Raw genomic sequence first — 11,439 nt, 5'->3', positions numbered from 1 at the left:
AGACCACAACAACTCAGCCTAACAAGCAGAAAAGAGCCCTTTCTGAGAGAGTGGATGCAATGTGGGTACAAAGGAATGCAAAAACAAAGTGCTGAAAATGTGACATGTTGTGCATCATGCAGACTACTATGGTCCACACATAAGTGATAATTTTATATTTAGAGAAAGGTAGTCTTGAACAAAACTAACCTTAAACTGAATAATTGGGCTGGGTTTGGCCAGTTCATGGGTTGAGATAGTTGAGATGAATCAATCAAGAAAGAATATAGGTTGTGAAACTACATGACATTATGCCAATCTAATAGAGAATGCCAAATCAAAACACATTTCAGCTATCTTAATTTCCAATTGTTATTTTATTGAGCAACCAATTTTGTCAATATATTTCACCATCTTTAGGCCCCCTGACTAATATGTAGGAAAATTTTCACCTCCAGTCCAGTCAGTATAGGGGTCATCATTCACTGGCTCGTATTTGTAGAATTTAGACACAGCAATCACTTCGATGATCAGCTGCCAACTGTCAACAAGTGATGATCAAAGGGATCGCTGTGTTAAAAATTTATAGATACCAGTCAAAGAATGCTGTCCCTTATTTTGACTGAGCCAGAGATGGGAATCTTCCTACACATTGGTCAGAGCATCTGACAATGGTGTAATAATATACTGCCAAAACTGGTTGCTGAGTAAAATAACAATTGCAAATTTAGATGGCTGAATGGTGTTTTGATTCGAGATGCTGTACTGAACAGCCAATGGCCCACACCTATCTGTATAGAGATGCACAGACAGATACTTGATGCCAATCTGCCTGTTCAGAAATGAACTATACAAAAGGAATCCAGAAATTTTATGAACAGATATCATCACAAACACATATGCTATATTAGTTCCCTCAGTGCAAGAAAACAAGGTAACGTAATTCATGGCACCTAAATAACAAGAAATAATTAATGATAATGGAGATGATTTTGACATTTGTTTCCAAAAAATTAAACATTTTTATCTTACTGGAACAAATAAATCTGTGTCTGTTTCTTGTTCATCTCCATGCAATCGAGGGGATTCTTCACAGTTTTGTACATATTAAACTCATTAGCAAAAACCAGTATCATTTTTTTTTACTACCACTAGCAACAGTAAAAATATTTATTGTTAGGTGTCCTTTACTTATAAATCTTTCTGATTTCATGATGGATCCAACAGCTGGGATCACATGACACATGTTAATTATTAAAAGGTGACATTTGATACGTAGTTTGTCTAAAAGTACTCTACAGCTGAGGTTTATCTTTCAACTGATAAAGAAATTAAACAAAGTCTGTTAGCCCAGTGATACAATATCTAATGGCTACACATACAGAAACAACTGGAATGTTTATATTAAAAATCACATTAGACGAAACAAAATTTAAAAGCTGCATGTTTGTTTTAAGTGATCATTGGCTTTCTCTAAATTAGGCTTTCTGCAATAAACAACACATAGGGTAAAGTACTGTTCCAGACACAACCAAGCAACAAGGTGGAGAAACTTTGTGTGTCAAGTGATTTACACCTTTGTTTAAAACAAAATCTAATATCCCCATATGAATAATACAATTTCAAACAATAATGCTCTAATCAGTGCTCTTTTAAATGAGATAAGTTTGAAGGAATCAGTGGAACACAATGATGCAGGATAGTACATTTCTGAAAAAAACTGCTATTTTCCAAGGAGAGCATTTTTAAAATATTGAACTGTAAGTGGCATATTACTGAACTACCTAAACAGTATCTGAAGCAACAGTTCAAAATAATTTAATATTGTAAAATAATAATTCCAGCAATAACATTACACTGACAGTGTGTAAAGCTTTGGAACCTTTCAACTTGAACATAACTCTATTCCCAGTTTTTGTCATGAACTTAATAAGCTTTGTTTTGTTTAAAATTATAAAAGGCTACCTCTTACAGCATTGCTTAATGTTTTGCACTACATTTTCAAAGCTTAAATTTTTTATTAATGAAAACAAACTGATGCAGCCCATTGTGAATGTCAACATTCTTTACACATGGATTATCACCATATCAGAATATACATCAATAATAATAATTTTAGAAAATGGAATGTTAATATTGTAATTAAAGCACTTTTGGAAACAATTTCAAGTAATGGTTCACCTTTTCAAATAATTGGAATTCTAGGCTGATATGTATGAATGAAATTTTCTCACAAACTTATTTGGGTTCATGAAGTTAGTTTCTGAAGTTTGCCTCTGTTCTAAGGTGTTGTACAGCTGAGAAGTTCTAAAAAAATGTGAAATATTTTGAATTATCCAGACATTTTCAGATGTAATTTCTAGTTCTAAGTTGTATCAAATGTAATAAATTATTATTTTATAGTACACTAGTTAACTGTACAACTAGAAATTATCACAAATACTTGGTGTTTCTCAGTTTGAACTGACTGTTTCTTATTGTTTCATCATTAACATGATCAGGAAGAAAGCTTTGTTCAAAATTATATCAGTCAGAAATTTCTGAACACAAATTTCAAATCAAACAGAAGAGTTCTTTTTACAAAGCATGTGTCATGCCAGTTTCCAACAAAAGACAATGAAACACAAAACATTTGTGACAGATTTCAGAGGATAGCACCAAAGTACTAGTACATTAAACTCTCAATTTCAGTTCATTCAACATAGCACAATTCTTCTTTTATTATATTTATTTCAATAATGTCATTTCAGGAACCATGTCTTAGTTCATGAAAAGTTTATTTCACTTCACTGAAACAGCCATGGATTATGACAGTCATAGAAGATGAGGAATAAAGGAATAACAAAAATAAATTTCTCCATATCAACAATTCGTTGTTTTGTAAAATAAAAGAAAATGTCACTTTCTCAATCCATTAATAAGATGATTTTTGTAATTTCATTTCTTTTTGTCTTTAAAACACTCACTTCATTTAAAACTGTCACATACACATGAAAACTCACTGCAAATGAAACATAATGGCAGTCTCTTCCACAATGTCTTTCGGACATTTGTCTCTTCATAATAATTAAAAGTCTCTTTGATCAGCTTTATACCAGAATCTGCAACAATGAAAGTTAGTGAATCTTATTACAGTAATGTTGGAATGCAAAAACTGAACTTTCACAGTTTCTTAACATAAAGGAGGACACTATCTACATTATAAAATTAGTGCCAGTAACATGCGTTAAAGTATTTATTCAAACATAAGCACACTTTGAATTGAATTACAGGAAAGTGCATTACTATTCTTTGCATAGTATACGTTTCTCCCTGTCCTGCTTAACAAGATGGTGCAGTGGGTACTGAATTCATATGCAGGAGGAGCATGATCCTAATTCCCATTCCACCACATGGACTCAGACTTTCTGAAGTTTGCCTTTCAAAAGGACATGGGCAGCTTGCTTACCCATTGTTCTTGTCCTATCCAAGCTAGAGTATCATCTCTAATAATTCCACCACTGATGGCATGCTAAGCTCTAACCTTCCCTCTTGCAGCTACAATATCCAACCCCCAACCCCCAAGCTCACAAACAAAATCAATAAAAAATTAAATAAGATAAAATAAATAAATAGATAAAAAACTTTTAAAAAATTGACATACACCAAATACCAACAAAGAAATACTCTTAACCATGATGAATAGCAAATAAAAACAGGAAATTGTGAAGAACAAGCCTTTTCATTTACAATAAAACTGCTACAAATCTACATCAAGCTGCTGTTGCCAAATTTTATGTAAAATAAGAGAAACGCAACCACTCACCTACAGCAGCTCGATGCATGGAGCATAGAGACACATAACAGAAAACAGTGTTCACACATACTATCAAGTACTACCTCTTTTCTAGAAGTAGCATGCATATTCACACACACAACCACACAGACACCTGCATGCACACTGCTGCGGCCATGACAAAACTGTTCATTGATATTCAATTATTGAAAGCAGATGCCTGAGCTAATGGAGATGGGTACAGGATAGGGAAGGACACAAGGAGAGGCTAGCAGGGAAGGAGCAGGAATTTGGGCAAATGACTTCGCAACTGCATGGTGAGATGAAAAGAGTACATAAGGTGCAACAAATAGAGATATAGGAAAGGAGAGTGGGAGCATAGAAAACTGAAGGGGAATAAATGGATGGGGAAAAAGGAGAGAAAGGTGAAGATGAAAATGGAGAAAGGGAGGGAGAGATAAGGGAGTGGGGTTGAAAAATGGGGAGAGAAGAGTGATAGAGGGGGGGAGAGAGGGGGGAAGGGTGGGGGTGAGAGAGGGGGTGGAGTAGGGAAAATGCCTACATGGCGGGAGGGGTAGATGGAGAGTGGTGGGAGAAGGCAGCACATGATCTGGGCCTATAGGCAAGGTGAGGCAGCAGGAACAGTTTAGCGAGGGTTTAGGCCAGAGGGGTTGTGAGAGAGCAGGATGTGTTGGGAGCAATTCCTATCAGCACAGTTCAGAGAAACTTGTGCTGGAAGGGCCCATGGGTGAAGCACCTGTTGAAGTCATTTATGTTGTGATGTGCAGCATGTTCAGTAACTGGGCGGTCAAGTTTGTGATTTGCCACAGTTTGCTAGTAGCTATTCATGTGAGCAACCAGATGGTTATTTGTCATGCCCACATAGAATGCTGTACAGTAATTGCAGCATAGATAACATGGCTACTTTCACACATAGCCCTGACTTTCATCTGTTAGGAAATGCCTATAACTGGACTACAGTAGGAAGTGATACGTGGGTGTGTGGGACATGTCTCGTACCTTGGCCGACTGCAAGGGTATGAACCATGGCTTGCAGGATTAGGAGCAGCACTGGAAAAGGGATAGACATGCATATTCTTTAGGTTAGTTGGGCAACAGGAAAGCTACTTTAGAGGACATGGATAGTATTTTGGGTAGGATATCTCTGATCTCAGGGCAGAATGAAAGATAGTCGAAATGCTGGCAGGGGATTTGGTTGAGCTTTTCAAAGCCAGGATGATACTGGGTTACCAAATTAGTCCTGGTCAGGGGCTGGGTAACAGGTTCATTCATATCAGAGGAGCAGATGGCAAGGGACACTTGTTTATGTATTAACTGGATAGGATATTGTCTGTCAGTAAAGGCTTTGGTAAGGTTGTCAGTGTATTTTGATGACTCCTGCTTTCCACTGCAGATGCAGAGTCCACAGATGTCACGGCTGTCACAAAGAGACTTTTTGGCTTGGAATGGGTGAAAACTGTCAAACTGGAGGAACTGTTGGTGGTTGGTGTGCTCAATACGGACAGACATATTTATGGAGCAGCTTGAGAGGTGGAGATCCACACCTAGGAAGGTGGCTTGATGAATTGAGAGGACCAGGTGAAGCACATCTGTGAATAAGTGTTGAGGTTGTGGAGGAAAGAGCAAAGGCTGCCCATGCTATGAGCCCAGAACATGAAAATATCATCAGTGAATCTGAAGCAGACAAGGGGTTTTATGTGCTGACTGGATAGAAAGGATTCCTCCAGATGGCCCATAAATAAGGTGGCACAAGATGGTTGCATGTAAGTACCCATGGCTGCACCAAATATTTCTTTTATATTTGGCTTTCAGAAGTGAAATAATTGTGGGTCAGGGTGTGACTGGCTAGAAGGATTAGCAAATATGTGGTGGATTTGATATCAGGAGGACAATGGAAAAAGGAGTGTTCCATGACCACAAGGCCATGGGCATGGGGGATGCTGGTGTTCAAGGATGTCATATTCATAGTGACCAACAAGGAGTTTGGTGGTAATGGGACAGATTGTGAAGAAAGTGAGCAATGTCTTGAATGTAGGATGGGAGGTTATGGACAATAGTTTTGAGGTATTGGTCAACAAGACAGAGGTTCATTCTGTGGGAGCATTGTACACAGCCCAAAGGGGATGATCAGTAAGGAGACCTTTGAGGCTGGGTCTGTGGAGTTCAGAGGATTAGGTAAAAGGTAAGAGTGTAGGGGGTTGCTGGTGTGAGGAGAGATGGATTAAGGTGTCAGGTTTTAGGATGGACCTAATGCCTTGAGAAGCTGCTTGAGATCATGTTGGGCTTCTGGGATGGGATTATCGTAGTAAGGTTTATACACAGAACTGTTGGAAACTTGGCAGAGACCCACAGCCACATAGTCACTACAATTCATAACCACTGTGGTAAAGCCTTTGTCTACACAAAGGACCAGTGAAGTGGTTTGGGAATAGGTACTGAGGTTATGGAGGATAGACCTCCACTGACCTGTTCCCACTGCCTCACTCTAACTTTTCCCTGCTCTCTTCTGTATGCACCACTCCTTCTCTGTCCAGAGCATGTCCTGCTTCCTCCCTCCCCCCTCTGCCATGTGGGAATCTTCTATCACCCCCTCCCCTCTCCCCCTTTTCAGCCCTGCTCCCTTCTTTCTCTCCCCTCCCTTTTTCCCTGTTCATCTTCACCTTTCTCTGCTTTCTCCACTTCCCCTTTCCCCTCTCCCTTTCTTCCCCATCAGGTTCTCCCCTCTTCCTCTTCCCAGTCTCTTTTTGTTGGACCCTCTGCACTCTTTTCATCCAGTTGTGTGGCCAGGAAGTCATCTGTCCAAAGACCTGTCTCTGTCCTGCCTACCCCATCCTTGCATCCTTCCCTATCCTGCACCAACTCCATCAGCTCAGGCAACTACTTTCGATAATCAGTCTAAATCTAAGAAATTCCCATGTTTTAGTCCTTACATCAGTATTTGCAGGTATTTCAATACAATTTCCACAATCTTTTCCCCACCCCTGTACACTTTGCAAAAATCTACATTTTGCATGTCATGCATTTTATCATTTCTTCCATCTGATCTTCCTCACACAACTCACAATATTTTTCCTCTGTTCTATGAATGAGTTTCTGTGGTGGCTTCCCTGATGAGTTTTCAAAACACTTCCTTTTCACAGGAGCAGTTGTAGTTCTAGATTTCTTTTCCTTTGTTTTGGTTAGCTTTCATTTTGCGTGGGATGCTCAGCAGGTCACAGCCTCTTTGGCTAGCCCTTGAAGTTAATGATGGAGCTTTCATAATTTCCCTCAGATCCAGTGATATTTCTTGGATGGACACTTCCAGCCCATTTTTTTGCTGCCATGGCTTCTTCTCCACTGAAATTAAGGGGCAATCCATTTCATTCTGCAATGCAGAAGGCAGGTTTTCATACATCCTATGTGATTTATACATGTGCACATTCATTTAACCCATGATCCCCCTTTCAACATAGTATTACATCTGAATGTAATTCATCTGTACGTTTCTGTTATCATACTCTAATACAAAATAATTATTTAATTAATAACTTATAATAAAGAACTCATTAGAAAATTCACCACATCATTTCTAAACATTAGATTGCACTAACAACGCTAAGTGAATGTTTTAAAACTTCCTTTATGAACAAGTTTCTTTCGTAGTACCAGTGCTATATTGGGAACTTGGAGTAAGTAATACATTACAGGCAACATATCATACTTTCTTTGTCATTTTCCTACAAATGAACCAAAATGAATACAGGTTCATGACTGTCAGGAAACTAGGATTGTGTCATGTATATCTGCTCATGAATAAATCATTGTAATTCTCTTCACCACATACACAAAAGTCAAATGAAAACTACAAAACAATCACACTCATAGCAGACAACAAGATCCAAAAGTGTGTAGTTTACACTGCTCTCACTGAATATCAGATACTGCAGTAAGAATTTTGTAGTAGTGGTAAAAGTTAGGAGCCAGTACAGTATAGGCAACTCTCCTGTGTGTGGGTTCATGAAAATTGTTAATACTTCTATGTAACTTTGATGTCTGTTATAAGCAGAAACTACAAATAAGTCTATTTTGGAGAGTTGTCAACTTTCCCTTGTAAGGCAAGATACTCAGAAACGTTGTCTGCTAGCTTTAGACTACATATCTCCAGCTTCTTCTTTATTTGCGTCTATATTGAAACCTATACTATGGCAATGACTATCAAGCAAACGGCAGAGAGTATTTCCATTATACCATTAACAGGATTTCTTCCCCTTACACTCATATATGGAGAATGTGAAGACTACTTCTTATATGACCCTGTACATGTGGTGATTAGAGTAATCTTGTATTCGTAGTCCCTATGGGAGTGATATATAAGATGCTGTAGTACAGTTCTAGATAAGTCAATTAATACTAGTTCTTGGAGCTTTATATGTTGGAATTCACAGGATAGTTGGTGTCCATCTGCAAGTGTTTCTCAGCATTTTGTGATTTTCCATGTGTTAAAGAACCTTGATACCATTCATGATGCCTTTCTTTTAATGTGTTCAATATCCCCTGTTAGATCTATCTGATATTTTTTTCACACTCTTTTATGGTGGGTAGCACAAGGGCTTTGAGAGCAAACTCCTTTGTAAACTGACTGCATTTTCCCAGTACCCTCCCATGGTTCAAAGTTGCCACCTCCTTTACTTATATCTATAACTACATATAAATCCATACAACACAAGCCATCACATGGTGCATGGTGGAGGATACCTTACACCACTACTAGTCATTGCCTTCCCTGTTTCACTCACAAATGAAATGAGAGAAAAATGATTGCCTACATGCCTCCATAAAGCCCCAATGCATCTCATCTTGTCTTTGTGGTCCTACCATGAAATGTACATCAGTGCCCCCAGTAGAATCATTCTGCAGTCAGTTCCAAATGCCAGTTCTCTAAATTTTCTCAATAGTGTTTAAAAAAAGGATTCTCATTCGAGTTCATTTCACGAAGTATCTCCATAATACATACTTGTTGGTTGAACATGCAGGTAACTAATCTAGCAGCATTTGTGTAAATTGATTCAGTACCTCCTTCTACTATGAGCTGGTGGTAATCTCAAACATTTAAGCAGCATGCAAGAACTGGCTGAACAAGAGTTCTATATGTGACCTCCTTTATAGATGAACTACACTTCCTTAAAATTCTTCCAATAAACCAAAGTCAACCATTCATCTTCCCTACTACTGACCTTGCATGCTTGTTATATTTCATATAACTTTATAAAATATGCCTAGGTATTTAATTGACATGACTACATCAAGCAGCAAACACCTACTCCAACATTTCAGGACAGCTTCTCCAACTCATCTGCATTAACTTACATTTTTCTACATTTGAAGCAAGCTGCTATTCATCACACCAAATAGAAATTCTGTTAAATCATTCTGCATGTTCCTATAGTCACATGATGATGATACTTCCCTGTACACTAGAGCTTTATCAGCAAATACTCAGATTGCTGCTCACACAGCCACACTTCCCTGGAACACTCCTAACATGAGCATTGTCTCCAACAAATACTTGTTATCCAGGTCAATGTAATTGTTTCTTTTACTTAAGAAATATTTGAGGCACTCATTTATCTGGTAACCTGTTCCATGTGCTTTGACCTTCATTAACAGTCTTCAGTGGGGCACTGGGTCAAGCACTTCTGGAAATCTAGGCATGTGGAGTCTGTATGTTGCCTGTCATCTACGGTTTGCAGGATACTGTGTAAGAAAAAGACAAGCTGAGATTCACATGAGCAATTATTTCTAAATCTGTGTTCATCTTTGAGCATAAGCCTTTCTGTCTCAAGCAAATTTATTATATTTGACTTAGAATAACTGAACCTGATGACTTACTTGAAACTCTTTTAGTGACTTCTCAGTTCCAATTATGCCTATTTCTGTCATCCACATGGGTATCTGTACCATGGTCAAATGATGATGTGCTTATATGATCCTCCTGTATCAATGATTTTTTAAACAAAAAATTAAAAACTCCAGCTTTCCTTTTGCTGTTTCCTACTGCCACACCATATTGGTCAACACATGAATGGATGAAAATCTTTGACCCACTTAGAGTTTTTATGCAAGAGCAGAACTTTCTTGGTTTCTTGGCATGACCTTTCACTAACAGTGCACATCAGTCTTATTACAGATATATGGACTTCTACTAAGTTTTGCCTTTCAACATTTTTGCATCATTTTTAAAGCCAAGCTTACAAAAATCCTTGCTTCCTCAGTATTTTGTGAACATTGTTATTAAATGCTGGAAGGTCTTTCTATATTTAATACAATTACATGGCACATACTTCTCCAGAGAGTGATTTACAATCAGTTTACACATTGCCCGTAATTTCTCTATGTTTTTCATATTTGAACTAAATGATGTCAATTCACTGCCTACATAGGTTGCTAACAACTGCTTACCTCCTCTGTTCAGCATAAAAATTCTCCTATCATTCCTGATGAATTTGTGAACTTGTAAGTAACAATTATCATTATAATGACATCAAAATCATTAATCCCAGTCTTCATACTGATGTTGTTGTTAAGGTCAGGCCTGTTTGTAGCTATTATTGTTGTGGTCTTCAGTCTGAAGACTGGTTTCACACAGTTGTCCAATGTCCATGCTACTTTATACTGTGCAAGCCCCTTCATCTCTGAATATCTACTGTAACATACATCCTTTGAAACCTGCTTAGTGTACTCATCTCTCAGTCTCCCTCTATGAACTTCCCCACCACACTTCTCTCCAGTACTAAATTTGTGATTTCTTGATATCTCAGAGAGTTTCCTGTCACCCGATCCCTGCTTTCAGTCAAGTTATGCCACAGATTTATTTTCTCCCCAATTCTATTCAGTATTTCCTCATTAGTTACACAAGCTACTAATCTAATTTTCAGCACTCTTCTGTAGCAGCACATTTCAAAAGCTTCTATTCTCGTCTTGTATCAACTACTTATTATTCACTATCCACTTCTGTACAAAGGCTACACTCAGATGAAAGCTTTTAGAATAGATTTTTCAGCGCTTTAATTTATATTCTGTGTTAACAAATTTCTCTTCTTCAGAAAAACATCTCTTGTCATTGCTAATCTACATGTTGTATCCTCTCTACTGCAGCCATCATGTTATTTTACTGCCCAAACTGCAAAACTCATCTACTGCTTTTAATGTCTCACGTCATAATCTAATCCCTTCAGCACTACCTGATTTAATTCATCTACATCCCATTATCATTGTTTTACTTTTGTTAATGTTCATCTAATATCCTCCTTTCAAGATGCTCTTCAGTCTTCATTCCATTCAACTGCACTTCAAAGTCCTTTGCTGCCTCTGTCAGAATTACAGTGTGGTAGAGCAGTATCTGTATTTTATAGTGCCTGTACAGTTCAATGCAATGTTCCTTCAGACAAGCATGCATGTCCGAAGAACAGCCACTGTTAATGATTGACTGCTGTTGGAAGGAACATTGCACTGAACTATACAGACACTGTAAAATACAGACACTGCCCAACTGTATTTCATGCCAAGGCAATCGGATGAGCAAAACCAATTTCTCTCTGTGTGTGGTAATCATATGATTTGTACGCAAGCACTATGGGACATAGGCACTAGGACATACAGAAGTTGGGGTCCAGCCATGAGTTGTG

General features: G+C 38.0%; 1 protein-coding gene across 1 annotated transcript in view; it reads right to left on the bottom strand.

Moving 5' to 3' along the window:
* Positions 1-1,882: 1,882 nt before the first annotated feature.
* Positions 1,883-11,439, bottom strand: part of LOC126175638 (potassium voltage-gated channel subfamily KQT member 4) — a 992,116-nt gene continuing 982,559 nt past the window's right edge. Inside the window, exon 15 of the mRNA XM_049922528.1 lies at positions 1,883-3,080. The gene's annotated coding sequence lies outside the window, so the exon portion shown is untranslated. The remainder of the gene's footprint in view (positions 3,081-11,439) is intronic.

This window comes from Schistocerca cancellata, chromosome 3, assembly GCF_023864275.1.
Source record: "Schistocerca cancellata isolate TAMUIC-IGC-003103 chromosome 3, iqSchCanc2.1, whole genome shotgun sequence".
NCBI classification, from domain to species: Eukaryota; Metazoa; Arthropoda; class Insecta; order Orthoptera; family Acrididae; genus Schistocerca; species Schistocerca cancellata.
Note: the sequence above shows the minus strand (reverse complement) of the source record. Positions and strands in the feature narration are given on the sequence as shown.